The sequence below is a fragment of the Tachypleus tridentatus genome, chromosome 13 (assembly GCF_004210375.1).
Source record: "Tachypleus tridentatus isolate NWPU-2018 chromosome 13, ASM421037v1, whole genome shotgun sequence".
Classification (NCBI taxonomy): Eukaryota; Metazoa; Arthropoda; class Merostomata; order Xiphosura; family Limulidae; genus Tachypleus; species Tachypleus tridentatus.
The window spans coordinates 1,969,566-1,988,182 of NC_134837.1; the positions used below are offsets into that span (position 1 = coordinate 1,969,566).

The window sequence follows — 18,617 nt, forward strand, 5'->3', positions numbered from 1 at the left end:
ATTTGTATCACTAGTACAAATCATACAGTAAAGTAGAACACAGGACTTGTTTCACTAGTACAAATCATACAGTAAAGTAGAACACAAGATTTGTATTACTAGTACAAATTATTCAGTAAAGTAGAACACAAGATTTGTATCACTGGTACAAATAATACAGTAAAGTAGAACACAAGATTTGTATCACTGGTACAAATAATACAGTAAAGTACAACACAAGATTTGTATCACTAGTACAAATCATACAGTAAAGTGGAACACAAAATTTGTATCACTAGTACAAATCATACAGTAAATTAGAACACAAGATTTGTATCACTAGTACAAATAATACAGTAAAGTGGAACACAAAATTTGTATCACTAGTACAAATCATACAGTAAAGTAGAACACAACATTTGTATCACTAGTACAAATCATACAGTAAAGTAGAACACAAGATTTGTATTACTAGTACAAATCATACAGTAAAGTAAAACACAAGATTTGTTTCACTAGTACAAATCATACAGTAAATTAGAACAAAAGATTAGTATCACTGGTACAAATAATACAGTAAAGTGGAACACAAGATTTGTATCACTGGTACAAATCATACAGTAAAGTTGAACACAAGATTTGTTTCACTCGTACAAATCATACAGTAAATTAGAACAAAAGATTAGTATCACTGGTACAAATAATACAGTAAAGTAGAACACAAGATTTGTATCACTGGTACAAATAATACAGTAAAGTAGAACACAAGATTTGTATCACTAGTACAAATCATACAGTAAAGTGGAACACAAAATTTGTATCACTAGTACAAATCATACAGTAAATTAGAACACAAGATTTGTATCACTAGTACAAATAATACAGTAAAGTGGAACACAAAATTTGTATCACTAGTACAAATCATACAGTAAAGTAGAACACAACATTTGTATCACTAGTACAAATCATACAGTAAAGTAGAACACAAGATTTGTATTACTAGTACAAATCATACAGTAAAGTAAAACACAAGATTTGTTTCATTAGTACAAATCATACAGTAAATTAGAACAAAAGATTAGTATCACTGGTACAAATAATACAGTAAAGTAGAACACAAGATTTGTATCACTGGTACAAATAATACAGTAAAGTAGAACACAAGATTTGTATCACTAGTACAAATCATACAGTAAAGTGGAACACAAGATTTGTATCACTGGTACAAATCATACAGTAAAGTAGAACACAAGATTTATTTCACTTGTACAAATCATACAGTAAAAGTAGAACACACAATTTGTTTCACTAGTACAAATCATACAGTAAAGTAGAACACAAGATTTGTATCACTAGTACAAATCATACAGTAAAGTAGAACACAAGATTTGTTTCACTAGTACAAATCATTCAGTAAAGTAGAACACAAGATTTGTATCACTAGTACAAATCATACAGTAAAGTAGAACACAAGATTTGTTTCACTAGTACAAATCATACAGTAAAGTAGAACACAAGATTTGTTTCACTAGTACAAATCATACAGTGAAGTAGAACACAAGATTTGTTTCACTAGTACAAATCATACAGAAAAGTGGAACACAAGATTTGTTTCACTAGTACAAATCATACAGTAAAGTAGAACACAAGATTTGTTTCACTTGTACAAATCATACAGTAAAGTACAACACAAGATTTGTATCACTAGTACAAATCATACAGTGAAGTAGAACACAAGATTTGTTTCACTAGTACAAATCATACAGTAAAGTGGAACACAAGATTTGTATCACTAGTACAAATTATACAGTAAAGTAGAACACAAGATTTGTATCACTAGTACAAATCATACAGTAAAGTAGAACACAGGACTTGTTTCACTAGTACAAATCATACAGTAAAGTAGAACACAAGATTTGTATTACTAGTACAAATTATTCAGTAAAGTAGAACACAAGATTTGTATCACTAGTACAAATCATACAGTGAAGTAGAACACAAGATTTGTTTCACTAGTACAAATCATACAGAAAAGTGGAACACAAGATTTGTTTCACTAGTACAAATCATACAGTAAAGTAGAACACAAGATTTGTTTCACTTGTACAAATCATACAGTAAAGTAAAAACACAAGATTTGTTTCACTAGTACAAATCATACAGTAAAGAGTATAACACAAGATTTGTTTCACGAGTACAAATCATACAGTAAAGTGGAACACAAGATTTGTTTCACTAGTACAAATCATACAGTAAAGTAGAACACAAGATTTGTATCACTAGTACAAATCATACAGTAAAGTAGAACACAAGATTTGTATCACTAGTACAAATAATACAGTAAAGTAGAACACAAGATTTGTATCACTAGTACAAATCATACAGTAAAAGTAGAACACAAGATTTGTATCACTGGTACAAATAATACAGTAAAGTAGAACACAAGATTTGTTTCACTAGTACAAATCATACAGTAAAGTAGAACACAAGATTTGTATCACTAGTACAAATCATACAGTAAAGTGGAACACAAGATTTGTATCACTGGTACAAATCATACAGTAAAGTGGAACACAAGATTTGTTTCACTAGTACAAATCATACAGTAAATTAGAACAAAAGATTAGTATCACTGGTACAAATAATACAGTAAAGTGGAACACAAGATTTGTATCACTGGTACAAATCATACAGTAAAGTTGAACACAAGATTTGTTTCACTAGTACAAATCATACAGTAAATTAGAACAAAAGATTAGTATCACTGGTACAAATAATACAGTAAAGTAGAACACAAGATTTGTATCACTGGTACAAATAATACAGTAAAGTACAACACAAGATTTGTATCACTAGTACAAATCATACAGTAAAGTGGAACACAAAATTTGTATCACTAGTACAAATCATACAGTAAATTAGAACACAAGATTTGTATCACTAGTACAAATAATACAGTAAAGTGGAACACAAAATTTGTATCACTAGTACAAATCATACAGTAAAGTAGAACACAACATTTGTATCACTAGTACAAATCATACAGTAAAGTAGAACACAAGATTTGTATTACTAGTACAAATCATACAGTAAAGTAAAACACAAGATTTGTTTCACTAGTACAAATCATACAGTAAACTAGAACAAAAGATTAGTATCACTGGTACAAATAATACAGTAAAGTGGAACACAAGATTTGTATCACTGGTACAAATCATACAGTAAAGTTCAACACAAGATTTGTTTCACTCGTACAAATCATACAGTAAATTAGAACAAAAGATTAGTATCACTGGTACAAATAATACAGTAAAGTAGAACACAAGATTTGTATCACTGGTACAAATAATACAGTAAAGTAGAACACAAGATTTGTATCACTAGTACAAATCATACAGTAAAAGTGGAACACAAAATTTGTATCACTAGTACAAATCATACAGTAAATTAGAACACAAGATTTGTATCACTAGTACAAATAATACAGTAAAGTGGAACACAAAATTTGTATCACTAGTACAAATCATACAGTAAAGTAGAACACAACATTTGTATCACTAGTACAAATCATACAGTAAAGTAGAACACAAGATTTGTATTACTAGTACAAATCATACAGTAAAGTAAAACACAAGATTTGTTTCATTAGTACAAATCATACAGTAAATTAGAACAAAAGATTAGTATCACTGGTACAAATAATACAGTAAAGTAGAACACAAGATTTGTATCACTGGTACAAATAATACAGTAAAGTAGAACACAAGATTTGTATCACTAGTACAAATCATACAGTAAGTGGAACACAAGATTTGTATCACTGGTACAAATCATACAGTAAAGTAGAACACAAGATTTATTTCACTTGTACAAATCATACAGTAAAGTAGAACACACAATTTGTTTCACTAGTACAAATCATACAGTAAAGTAGAACACAAGATTTGTATCACTAGTACAAATCATACAGTAAAGTAGAACACAAGATTTGTTTCACTAGTACAAATCATTCAGTAAAGTAGAACACAAGATTTGTATCACTAGTACAAATCATACAGTAAAGTAGAACACAAGATTTGTTTCACTGGTACAAATCATACAGTAAAGTAGAACACAAGATTTGTTTCACTAGTACAAATCATACAGTGAAGTAGAACACAAGATTTGTTTCACTAGTACAAATCATACAGAAAAGTGGAACACAAGATTTGTTTCACTAGTACAAATCATACAGTAAAGTAGAACACAAGATTTGTTTCACTTGTACAAATCATACAGTAAAGTACAACACAAGATTTGTATCACTAGTACAAATCATACAGTGAAGTAGAACACAAGATTTGTTTCACTAGTACAAATCATACAGTAAAGTGGAACACAAGATTTGTATCACTAGTACAAATTATACAGTAAAGTAGAACACAAGATTTGTATCACTAGTACAAATCATACAGTAAAGTAGAACACAGGACTTGTTTCACTAGTACAAATCATACAGTAAAGTAGAACACAAGATTTGTATTACTAGTACAAATTATTCAGTAAAGTAGAACACAAGATTTGTATCACTAGTACAAATCATACAGTGAAGTAGAACACAAGATTTGTTTCACTAGTACAAATCATACAGAAAAGTGGAACACAAGATTTGTTTCACTAGTACAAATCATACAGTAAAGTAGAACACAAGATTTGTTTCACTTGTACAAATCATACAGTAAAGTAAAACACAAGATTTGTTTCACTAGTACAAATCATACAGTAAAGTATAACACAAGATTTGTTTCACGAGTACAAATCATACAGTAAAGTGGAACACAAGATTTGTTTCACTAGTACAAATCATACAGTAAAGTAGAACACAAGATTTGTATCACTAGTACAAATCATACAGTAAAGTAGAACACAAGATTTGTATCACTAGTACAAATAATACAGTAAAGTAGAACACAAGATTTGTATCACTAGTACAAATCATACAGTAAAGTAGAACACAAGATTTGTATCACTGGTACAAATAATACAGTAAAGTAGAACACAAGATTTGTTTCACTAGTACAAATCATACAGTAAAGTAGAACACAAGATTTGTATCACTAGTACAAATCATACAGTAAAGTGGAACACAAGATTTGTATCACTAGTACAAATCATACAGTAAAGTAGAACACAAGATTTGTATCACTAGTACAAATCATACAGTAAAGTAGAACACAAGATTTGTATCACTAGTACAAATCATACAGTAAAGTAGAACACAAGATTTGTATCACTAGTACAAATCATACAGTAAAGTAGAACACAAGATTTGTATCACTAGTACAAATCATACAGTAAAGTAGAACACAAGATTCATATCACTTGTACAAAGTAAGATTTATATTTCAAAATAAACTTGAAATTAAAATAGAGAATAATAAAATAATGCATTTACACAATTAAATATATAGCTTCAGTGGTCTGATATAAGACATTATCCTTATTATAAGGATATCATGAACACTTCTCTCTGATTGATTAGTGCTTGTTCTTTATTGTTTACATCATCAACTTCATACAGTCAACAATGAGTGACCAGTCAGTCTCCTCTGAGTCTGGGCTAAGTTCTGTAAAGTTAAATCAATCAATTTTTAAACTTTAATAACACAACTAATTCAATTTATTTACTATACATCAAATTCTTAAAATCATCATTCCAGTAAACTTTTACTTTAAGAAAACACCAGTTTTTATTATAATATAGTTGTTACTGTGTTGTATTCTGAGTATTTACTTTTTATATAACATTAAACCTTGAGAATCATTTAATGATTGGGTAACTTTGTGTGTAAGTTCAGGAGTATGTCACTATAAATGTCTTGAGGTACTAGAAAAAAAACTTTGTTCATCTGACTGCTGACTGTAATTTAATTATTATAACAAAGTCATGCAAACAACGTTTTTATGGGCTTGTTCTGCAGTTTGTTTTCAGTTTCAAGAAGATATTTTTGGGCTCTTTAATCAATGAAGAATTCAGCAAGAAGTCTTAAATGTAAACAAAAAACAAAAAACAGTAACATAAACAAAACTCAATTCACATGTTAACAGCAAGAAATAAGTAATTCATTTACTTACTGGTTTCCCGCTAACAATATTCCATTGATCCTTAATTACTTGGGTCATGTAGTCAGATCTAGTATTAAATTAACTTGTTTTGATACTTCTGTATATTCCTGACAGCAAATCTCAGTCTAGATTGTGACCATCATCTATTGCTAGTTGTAACAAGAGTACAAAGATTTAATATTTTAAACTAATAAAACATTTGTTCAGCATACTTATGAAATGTTTATTACTATCTTTCATTTCATTTCAACAAGTTTGAACAATAAACTGGGTTTATCATGATTTCAGTGTAAAATATGTATTGTACAATGCTAAACTTTCTTTGAGGACTTGGGTTTAAATCATCAGTTGAAACGTAACATTTACAGAAACAAACCATGCATATTAATACAGGCTTTGTACAAGTGAACAGACCTGAAGAAAAAGATGTGTTAAGGGAGAATTGCTGTATAAACTGATTAAAGGTGAGATTAAGGGAATATTGTAATATAACTTTATAAGAGCCTGGAATAAGAGGGGTTGCAGAATAACTTGATAAAAAATATAGTTAAAGAAAAACTGTTGTATAACCAGGTAAGAAGCTGGATTAAGTCAGGATTTGTACAACTTTATAACAGGCTGGATTAAGACAGGATTAAGTGTAATTTGATGGCAGTCTGGTGCACATCTCATGAAATTGTGCATGCACTTAAACAACCATAGACAAAGAATGAACACTAATGGATTATTTTAAATATAATACGTATTATAATATAAAAATAAAGAAAACATATACAGTAACTGGCTATATATTCAAATATCAGCATAGTTCTTGAAAAATCAGATTTTAAAGGACTAGTTGCAATAAAATAATCCATATGCTATTTGTAATATGTATTAGTTACTAGAGTTATTTCACTTGCAGTAAAATAAAAATGTGAAAATAAATCTGGATATTGGTGAGATTAAAGAGTAGTAAATGTTTGTACAATTCTATAAAACTCACATGAGACAACCTTTATGATCTACGTAGTTATAATGGTGAGTTTTGACAAAAAAAGAATAACTCACTGTTTCTAAATGTGAATCACTATATTCTACAAAAGTATAATAAACCTATCCAAGTGGCAAATCTCACCACTCAGGTTTTTTATGAAGTCTTTCAACTTCATCCTCTTGCTAGCCTTTTTGTTCAGGGTATGCAGATCTGTATTTAACTTTATGAGGCGTAAAATTAAGTAGGGATGCATAGATGATTGGAATACAACATCACTAATTTATTTCTCATAATAGCACATATTGAAAATATTTAAGACACAATTATTATTTTTTTATTATTAGTGAGAAGCATGAAACTGGTGTTTTTATGAGAAAATTACATTTAATTGAGGTTCAACGTTACTGCTCCCTATCGTCAAAAGTGACTACAAATGCTCATCAGATAAGGCTGATCTGTGGTTTGTGGCACTTATAATAGTTATTTTTTATAATGTCTGATTTTAGAATATCAGAGTGGGGAGTTTTTATAGATTTTTCTTTGTGGTGCCTTTAAATAGTTACTTACACAATATATTTATTATTTTGGTTACAAAGATACAGATATTCACTCCATGCCCTTCATATAACAGTAAAATTAGAAAATATAACGTAATTAATTCTTTATTTTGAATTTACCAAAAATATATATCTTCAATATGATATATTTTTTTTCATTATTGATTTGTTTTGTTACTCAATATAATTACATGCAAAGTACTTTTACTTTTTTAGGTGAAAGTCCTACTGAGCTTCCTTAACACTGTTGTGGTTAGTATTCCTGATGGGTCACTTGATGAATGTAGAGGTGAAAGTTCTACTGAGCATCCTTAACACTGGTGTGGTTACTATTCCTGATGGGTCACTTGGTAAGTGTAGAGGTGAAAGTTCTACTGAGCATCCTTAACACTGTTGTGGTTACTATTCCTGACGGGTCACTTGATGAATGTAGAGGTGAAAGTCTTACTCAGCTTCCTTAACACTGGTGTGGTTACTATTCCTGATGGGTCACTTGATGAATGTAGAGGTGAAAGTCCTACTGAGCTTCCTTAACACTGGTGTGGTTACTATTCCTGACGGGTCACTTGGTAAGTGTAGAGGTGAAAGTTCTACTGAGCTTCCTTAATACTGATGTGGTTACTTTTGGTAAAAACTGGTGGTATACTCTCTTTTCTGTGTTTATCTATTTTGTTTTTCAATTTACAGATGCTCTTTTGTATTGTATTTTCAAACAAATAAATGAAACACAGTGATAGTGTTTACATTAAAAACGAACGTCAACTGTCGTTAATGGCTTGAAAAGTTACCAATACGTACTCTTCAAGTGGATGTATATACTAGAAAACAAGAACGATAAAAAGGGGGCGATGGAGTCGAATATGTAAAGAATACGCCACTTACAGCTATCTAGGGGCGTAGCTGGGCTCTGGCCTATAGGATCAGTGTCCCGGATGTATTTTACAGTACTGTAATCTATGCTACGTACACTATAATGTATTAGACTACAATTATGTTGTTTTTTTTTAAATTATTTTGACTAGTAGCTACCCAGTAAGATTTTGGTAGCTACCTGCAACCCTGAAGACATACCCTGGGTTTTGAAACCTAATACCGATATTATTTAATTTATTGATTTTTAATCCAAAGGAAAATATACTGTTTTATTTATGTTTCACATGTTCTAATGAAACTTTAGTTACTTTAATGTGTTATAACAGTTGAGGTTTCGCGCATTTATATACGTAACCAGTACCGAGAACTTAACACTATACTATTTCAAATTTAAAGTTTTTATATCTTACTTCCTTACATAAAGCAGTTGTGTAATTTTATTTTTTTACTTATCAATAAATATTTTTACGAGAGCTCTGTTTATTATGATGGTGGTGCATACAGTCCTCTATAGCCCTGAGACAAGTTTAATAAAATAAATACGAATAATAATATATACTTGATCACACTTGAAACACCAAAAATTAGACAAGAAAACTTTAATAGTAGATACGAGTCAATTCGGTGATTTAGATTTCAGTAAAGTATTTATTGAGTTGTGATTAGAATTCAGCGGTGTATTCAATGTATGAAATATCAAGTAGTTGTTCATCCAGAAAAGTTAAGTTTGTAATCAATAGATTAAATGTCAGGTTACACGTTACTGTATGATTAAATGTCAGGTTACACGTTACTGTATGATTAAATGTTAGGTTACACGTTATTACTGTATGATTAAATGTCAGGTTACACGTTACTGTATGATTAAATGTTAGGTTACACGTTATTACTGTATGATTAAATGTCAGGTTACACGTTACTGTATGATTAAATGTTAGGTTACACGTTATTACTGTATTATTAAATGTCAGGTTACACGTTACTGTATGATTAAATGTTAGGTTACACGTTATTACTGTATGATTAAATGTTAGGTTACACGTTATTACTGTATGATTAAATGTTAGGTTACACGTTACTGTATGATTAAATGTTAGGTTACACGTTATTACTGTATTATTAAATGTCAGGTTACACGTTATTACTGTATTATTAAATGTTAGGTTACACGTTATTACTGTATGATTAAATGTCAGGTTACACGTTACTGTATGATTAAATGTTAGGTTACACGTTATTACTGTATTATTAAATGTCAGGTTACACGTTATTACTGTATGATTAAATGTCAGGTTACACGTTATTACTGTATTATTAAATGTCAGGTTACACGTTATTACTGTATTATTAAATGTTAGGTTACACGTTATTACTGTATGATTAAATGTCAGGTTACACGTTATTACTGTATTATTAAATGTCAGGTTACACGTTACTGTATTATTAAATGTCAGGTTACACGTTATTACTGTATTATTAAATGTTAGGTTACACGTTATTACTGTATGATTAAATGTCAGGTTACACGTTACTGTATGATTAAATGTTAGGTTACACGTTACTGTATGATTAAATGTTAGGTTACACGTTATTACTGTATTATTAAATGTCAGGTTACACGTTATTACTGTATTATTAAATGTCAGGTTACACGTTACTGTATGATTAAATGTTAGGTTACACGTTATTACTGTATTATTAAATGTCAGGTTACACGTTATTACTGTATTATTAAATGTCAGGTTACACGTTATTACTGTATTATTAAATGTTAGGTCACACGTTATTAATTAGCTCCACTTGCAGTAGATTCGTTCACCCACGACCCAGCATGGCCAGGCGGTTAAGGTACTCGATTCACCCACGACCCAGCATGGCCAGGCGGTTAAGGTACTCGATTCGTCATCCAAAGTCGCGGGTTCTAATACCCGTCGCACCAAACATACTCGCTCTTTCAACCGTGGGGCGTTATACTGTGAAGTCAATCATACTATTCGATGGCAAAAGAGTAGTCCAAGATAGTTTCGAGTTATTTTCTTATGTGCTATTATACTTATGTTCTTTTTATAAATACTTTGCGATTCCGGTAGATATTAGTCGCTACTTGTTTTAATTCACAAGCTCCGCTTGGTAAAAACTATATTGAAATTTGAAGTAATAAAAACGTATGAGTGACTGGTGTGGTTTGTTTTGAATTTTGCGCAAAGCGACACGAGGGCTATCTGCGCTAGATATGTTTGTTAACAGTAAACAATTTACCTATTGATTTCTAACTCCTAATCCTAAAGCATATGGATGTGTTTGTTAACAGTAGTCAATTTAGTATTGATTTGTAGCCCCTGATCCCGAAGCATATTACTGTGTTTGTTAACAACAGACAATTAATCTATTTCTTTATAACCCCTAATCCCAAAGTTTATGGATGTGTTTGTTGACAGTAGACAATTTACTGTTGATTTTTATCTCCGACTCTCAAAGCCAATGGATTTGTTTGTTTACAAATCGTTATTACTTATCAGACTGACCAATGAAGACCAACTGTCAATGTAGCTGTAGTCAACATCAGAATGTGATTGGACAGAGAACATAATATACTTCTTTTTTTATGTACACTGTGAACCATGTTGTCTGTCCATCCGTTCATCTGCCTCCTGTTTATGACGGCCACTTGTGTTGGGTGTGAAAAGCTACAGATGAAGGTATAGTTCAACATTAATTATTTAACTAACAGTAGAACAGATATGAATAATATTGACAACAAACAGGATAGTCTATACTAACTTGTTATGAATTAATAACACTGTGATTCACATATCAACAAGTGACATAACCAGGGGCGTAGTCAGAAATGGTAATTTATGGTTAGTTTGTGTGCTTGATGCAAGTGCCATGCTTATATATTAAATATAGAGGCCTATATATATATAATATATAACTTGAAAGTTATCAGGCCCAGCAAAGTAGGCCTACAGTCCTGTCATCAACATATAAAATATAGAGTCACTCAGGAGAGTGCAAAATATATGTATAGTGTTTATAATCTGTGTTCAAATATCATGGACAGTGTATGTTCAGATTCCCTGGATTTCAAGAATTATCTTCACAAATAAACAGTGGGTGGTACGTGGCAGGCTGGCAGCAACATGGTACTAACCTAGTACCTTTGGCGCCATCTTTATTGAATCATTAACTATAGATGGCGCCAATGGTACTGTGAATGTGACGTTGACAAACAGAAGTTGCGATAAACAATCATCCACTATGTCAAGCCTGAAAAAGCAAAATACACTGCATGGGTTCTTTAAACCAATTAATGAAGCTAAACCTGATCAATCTGCTGCAACCAATCAGGTTGAATCAGAATTGTCAACTGAATTGTTAGTCATCACCGTGGCTTTCTACCAGTGCTGCCACCACTCCCACCTCAGATCCAATCTGGGACATTGGAAATTACATTTCTGATGATGTCAGCATTGATAAATATGTAAGTCGACTCCTCATAATATCAATTTTGCATTAAAAATCATGCAAACACTCTGATGAATTTTAGACTAGATATTCATTGCTGCTAGTAATTGTAGGCCTACAGCTACAGAATGTAAGGCCTGCTCTGTGAAGTACAGCTCTAAGCCTTTCTCTCGAGGTTATTCTACTCTCATAACAAACTTTTCTATGTGCAAAATAACTTAATTAGAGCTATGTCTTTCTGTCTCTACAGAAAAAGCTACAGGTCATAATCACAAGTTTACATGAACTTGATGCAACTTACAAGCAAGATATTGAACAGAACTGGCAATATTTAATGCCTATTATTGATACTGTATTGCTGTGTGGGAGACAGGATTTAGCATTAAGGAGAAAATATGATTCTGGTCCAATGTTTGTTGGTGAAACTGATGAGGAGCCCATCAATAATAATGGGAATTTTCGGGCAATTTTGCGCTACAGGACAAAGGGTGATGTCAAGCTTTCAGCAAGCCTTAAGAGTACAAAGAAGAATGCTACGTATCTGAGTCCTCAAATTCAAAATGAAATCATCATTTCCTGTAATACTCATGTTCTTGATGCTTTCGTCAACAGGGTTAATGCTGCAAAGTGTTTCCCAATATAAGCTGATGAAAAAACAGATATTTCAGGCATTGAACAGTTTTTGGTGTGTGTTAGATATTTACATGCCAATGACAACTCTGTTGCAATGAGAGAAGCTTTTTGCAATTGATACCTGTTTATGATGTGACAGGCAGAAACTTAGCTGATGTTATCATAACCAATCTGACAAAATATGATATTGACATGGCTTACCTGCGAGGACAAAGGTACGACGATGCTGCCTCTATAAGTCGGAAATTCAATGGTGTCCAGAGACACATAACTGATAAATTCCCACTTGCACCCTATGTACACTGCAGTGCCCATTCCCTAAACTTGGCAATTTCTGATGCTTGTAAAGAAGTTCCTGTGCAAAATTGCATGGGAGTAATTTTTAACATTGAAAACTTTCTCAATACACCCAAACTAAAGCACGTTTTGCCTCTTTCAGTGGAGAATAAAGCACCTGAATCGAAAGAAAAAAGTTTGAAAGGTCTCTGCCCCACCCGGTGGGTTGAGAGGCATGACTCAGTCATTGTCTTTCTAGAATTAATCTATTCAATTACAGATGCCCTTGAGACCATATCAGAATCTCAAGACAGAGATTCTGCCACGCAAGTCAATCAATTGTTGTGTTCTATAACACAGCCAGAATTCATCATCACTCTACTTACCATTGTTAAATTGTTTTCCTTCAGTTTACTTCTGTGCAACTTACTGAAGAAACAGAACATTGATTTAGGTGCTGCGATGCATCACGCAGAAATAGTGGAAGATTTAATCAGTTCACTCAGAAATAATATTGTGAATGAATTTAACAACATTTTCTGTGAGGCTCAAACTCTGTGTAGTGAGCTTCATATTGACATCATAATGCCAAGACAGGCTAAAAGACAGATGTACCGTGCTAACCCACAAACCACTAGCCCTTAGGAGTACTTTCGTATTGTTGTATTTGTACCATTTGTTGATCACTTTCTTTCACAAATATGTGACCGTCTGTCCAGTCACAAAACTCTCCTTACAAACTTCATGTGTCTACTACCATCAGGATCTATCACAGAACGGTCAGAACCTACAGCACAACAATGTGACCAAATTAAAGAGTTGGTCAATATATACAAGGCTGACATTGACAGCACTTCACTAGCTGTAGTTGGTGAGCTTAGGGTTTGGTACAAATCACTTTCGAACAACAGACCAAAAAATGTCATAAATGCATATGCAATGTGCAATGCAGAAATGTTCCCAGTCATTTCTAGACTGTTGAAAGTATTTGCCACGCTGCCTGTGTCAACAAGCTCAGTGAAGCGTTCTTTTTCAACTCTCAGAAGACTCAAAACGTATTTGAGAAATACCACCACTGAAGATCGATTGAATGGCCTCATTATACATTCACCATGATATTAAAGTTGAACCAAACTGTGTTGTAGAAGTCCTGGAGAGAACGAACAGGTGTTTGAGCCTTTCATAGATATTGGATTGTATTTCTCTAGTTCTGACAAAACTTGCTGTATTAAAAGAATGTTCAATCAGAAATTTGCATTTGACCATTTGTTGTGTGTGAAATTATCTGCCATGCAATCACGAATCTTTATGAAACTTCATAGGTGGCAACTGAACTTGTCTAAAAAGTTTGGGTCCATTGCGGGGGTTTAACCCCCCTTGGCTACGCCCCTTGACGTAACGATATGTTATTGTTGAGTGGTTCTTAACATGACTGAAATACTCAATCATTACTTCTTGTTGTTGTTTGTATAAGGAATATAGGCTCAGAAAGTTTGATTGATAACAGCAACATATACCAATTATTCAAATTAATACAGAATTCTGTCGAATGAACAATTAATTTTAAGGACATTAAAGTCATTTGTTGAAACACTACACACAAAGAGATAAAGAGAACTTTAAAACGGATTGTTTGAAAAATTCTATTTGGTGTTTTGTCTGAGATGTTCACCAACTTTAGGTTCCAGTTACATACAAATAATTTGAACACATTTAATCCTAGCATTTAGTTACCATCGTATGACAGGTACCATGTTTTTCATCTTTTAAAATAATTTAGATCCGACATGGTATAGCACGTATTGTACAGAGTTACAACATTAAAACCACGGTTTAAATTATTCTCAGTTAACACAACAGATAGCCAAATATGGCTTTACTAAAGAAATAACACACACATAATATAATTTAATTTTATTGGATGAATTCAGAATATTGGAAATGTTTGCTTGGCTGACACAAACTTGGAAAGACAATATAATAAGATTTGCAAAATGTTTTGTTAGGCATCGTTTTGAAAAATATTTAAAACTATACACACGTAGAAAGTTATACCAGATTATTGTAGATAGTCTAAAATATCTAGTTTCATACTATTTTAGATAGAATATCTTTTTGTTCTCACATAACAGCTATTATTGTTCAGTGCAGCCTTCCATTTTTGGTTCCACTAGGCTTGAAATTCTCATCTACCGCACGTTTAAACAATGGTTCATCTGCGTTGTAGCATGTAAATAAACAAGCACAACGCTTCACTGAAACATACTCTACTATCAAAGCTGGAAGCTGGCTTCCTATTTACTGTAGAACACAATCTTCAAAGTTGACAGAAAAGAAGTACCAGAAGTGTGAGGAGAGTAAAGTATCTATCGGAAATATATCTTCAGTGTAAGAAAACATCATCTTTGATACGATATCTTACCTAAAAACACATAATAACAGGAATCTCTTTGAGAATCTTACATTGACTTGATGGAGGAACCTAGACGAGCAGTCCTCGGAAAGTTCATCTACACAACGCTTGTATTGTAACGATACGCGCTACATGTACATTTTTAATTTACAGACCATATACTAGTAAATTTTTTAATGTGTGATTCTATCCAAATATTCACATTTCGCGTAAAACAAGCACCACCTACAGGCTGCTAAGTATACTTCTGAGATAATGTGTTGATGATATATGTGTAATTAATTTGTTAAAATGACTCAACACTTACAAGTTATAACAAAAGTTCTATCTTTATATTGGTGAGGGCCTGGCATGGCCTAGCGCGTTAAGGCGTGCGCTTCGTAATCTGAGGGTCGCGGGTTCGCGCCCGAGTCGCGCCAAACATGCTCGCCCTTTCAGCCGTGGGGGCGTTATAATGTGACGGTCAATCCCACTATTCGTTGGTAAAAGAGTAGCCCAAGAGTTGGCGGTGGGTGGTGATGACTAGCTGCCTTCCCTCTAGTCTTACACTGCTAAATTAGGGACGGCTAGCACAGATAGCCCTCGAGTAGCTTTGTGCGAAATTCCAAAACAAACATATTGGTGAATTATTAATCCTGTTTGACAATAAAATAGAAAAACATTAGGACCAACACGGTGATTAACTTACCAGTAGTTTACATATGAACAAAAGTTTATATATTAAGGGTGTATTTCACATGCTACCCTATATATGTAATCACAACTGTGGGCTAGGATGGAGTATTGTTTTAGTTGGTTGGATCTGTATCAAAAAATGTCTGTTTTTTGAGGCTTTTGTGGTTCTAATATTGATATTCGTGATGTTCTCTGATGAAACAGTGGTGCATCTTCAGATGTACATTTCTATAATCAGTGGTTCGATTCCTCTCGGCAGACATAACATCATGTTCAATATTCATGATAATTTCATTCTCCGAAAGAAAACACTTTAAATACGTTACGAATATGTTTGTAACTACGTCGGCCACAACCACTGTCCTGCAGTCTTTTGTATGGGTTGTAGTTTAACTAGAGGGTCATGACTTGACTGTACGTAGCACGTGCATAACAGGAATATGATGGTGTTACTCAGGTGCAGCAGCTACATTATTCTACATGGAGACACCAACAAAGATAATCAAAGGTAAACCCTGTATTTTGTTCAAGCAACAGCATCACAACCAACTGGTATTGTTTCACGATTTAGTTCTAAGTATTTAACTGAAAATATGGTATCTGTAATTTCATTAATTTGTTATTAGGTCCAATATGACGGAATAAACAAAGCCGGCCAGGTGCATGAACCTAACACATTTCTTTTTTACTTTTAATTTCACATTAATGTATAATACTAAAATTGGACATAAAATCAACAATGTGAAAACAAGTACTTTATTGTGTTACATTCATAAAACAGTAATTAAATAAGATTTTGAATGTGAGTCTACAACCACAATGACTTGGCCTTTGACCCGTGACAACAGGAAGGTAGTAATGAGGATAACAAATCTGTTAACTGTGACACTTTTTCTTATTAATACCAGAAGTAAACATGAAATAAGTTGTAGTAAACTATGAGAAATCTTAATTTAAAATAAATAATTATATTGTCCATCTGCTCAAGACCTTGGAATTCCTTTGTCCCACCACTACCCTTTTGAGCAGCCAGCTATCAGCACGTGCAGTGTTCTCTAAATAAAGCATAATTTTGTAATTAAACTATGAAACGCTTAATTATAACAATTGATATGAGTTATCAACAAGAGATAGGTTTATACTTTTTTGTAACAACAGACCTGTAAAGGACTTACGAAGGTGCCTGCAAATGAATGAATGAGAAAAACAATTTGATTTGCAAGTTAGGTAGTACTTTAAAATTAACCTAAGTCATATATTTTAGTTCAACAACCAAATCAACAAAAGACATACGTGTACTAAATAATGATTAATCAAAGCTATATCATCTGTGCAGTAAACTAGTGATTTGAAACAGATTATTAAAGTTAGTTATCGTTAATTATTTATAAAAATTCTCTACATAATAGTTTACTATAGCATTTCCTTACACTAATAATTACTTGTTTTTAGAATTTCGCGCCAATGTACAAAAAAAAACTTTCTTCACACATGGGTTGCTAATTATAGTATTGATGACCTGTTAAAGAGATATTTAAAATACCATTTCGATAAACAACCAGAGTCATCCCTACAAAGGCAATGCTGTCACCTATCTGATGAGTCATAAACAATAAAAGTAAAGTACAGACCAGCTACAAACAAAGAACAAAGTTCATCACATCAGTGATTTTAGGTCAAGTTTCGACAAATACTACACAGAACACGCGCTATTTAATTCGTTACATGTTTTCCTTGAATATTACGACCCCAGTAACATAGCGGTATGCCTGCAGTCTCATGGCGCTAGAAACCGGGTTCTCATACTCCTGATGGGCAGAGCACAGATAGTCCAATGTATAGCTTTGTGCTTAACTACAAACAAACAAATACTTGAATATTCCATAACATTCCTATTTTACGGTCACTTTGCATCCTCAACACTGGAGAACCTACAAGGCTTGCGGAGAGATATGAGGACCCTGACACAGTTATTGACCTTGCTTTGATAACAGAAGATGCCAGGGATTTGGCTGTTTTGATAAAGAGCTACCGAGTTGGGAGTGACCACTTCCTGTGTGAGGTAAGCTTGTTTTACCAGTTCCACCATGCCACTCCTTCCCTGAAGAAGGCCTTGTACAATCAGAGGGACAAAATAGGGGTTTGGGGTAGTATCAAGAAGAGGATCAGGAAAGATAAACCTCCAAGAATCATAATCACATGCAAGAATGCTCTAAAATGGTGGAATTCTGACGTGGATGCAGACTCAAAAGAAAAGAACAGAAAGGAAAGAGAGTTTGAGCAGTGCAGAGCCACCGCTAACTTCGAGATCCTCACAAAGCTAAGGATTGAACGTAATTATGCTACTTCAGGGTTCAAGAGAACTGGAGCCATCAGAGCATAATGGTATAGGTTATGTGATAAGTCCAACTGCAATACCAGGGAGTTTTGGAAGTTCCATAACAAGGTGAAAGCTCGGAGGTCTTCTGGAAAAACCACTTTGTACAGCGACTTTGGACAAGTACTACTCACCGATGAGGACCAAGTTAGAGCTTTTCTTGCTAGATTCATCAGTCAAAGTAGTCACAATAATCAGGATCACCAGACAGTGGTCAGGCATGAAATTGACAGGATGGTTAAGGTGAGTGAGCCTATGCAGTGCATCAACATGGAAAGTGTGATG

General features: G+C 32.9%; 1 long non-coding RNA gene across 6 annotated transcripts in view; it reads right to left on the reverse strand.

Moving 5' to 3' along the window:
* Positions 1 to 5,318: 5,318 nt before the first annotated feature.
* Positions 5,319 to 18,617, reverse strand: part of LOC143238559 (uncharacterized) — a 35,375-nt gene continuing 22,076 nt past the window's right edge. For 2 of the 6 annotated variants that reach the window (XR_013020640.1, XR_013020641.1), the window contains exon 4: positions 16,514 to 17,010. This is a non-coding gene — a long non-coding RNA (uncharacterized LOC143238559). Of the gene's footprint in view, positions 5,586 to 6,093; positions 6,234 to 7,825; positions 9,009 to 14,766; positions 16,432 to 16,512; positions 17,011 to 18,617 lie in introns of those variants that run through there. The other 4 variants (XR_013020642.1, XR_013020638.1, XR_013020643.1 and 1 more) reach the window with 4 other exon arrangements.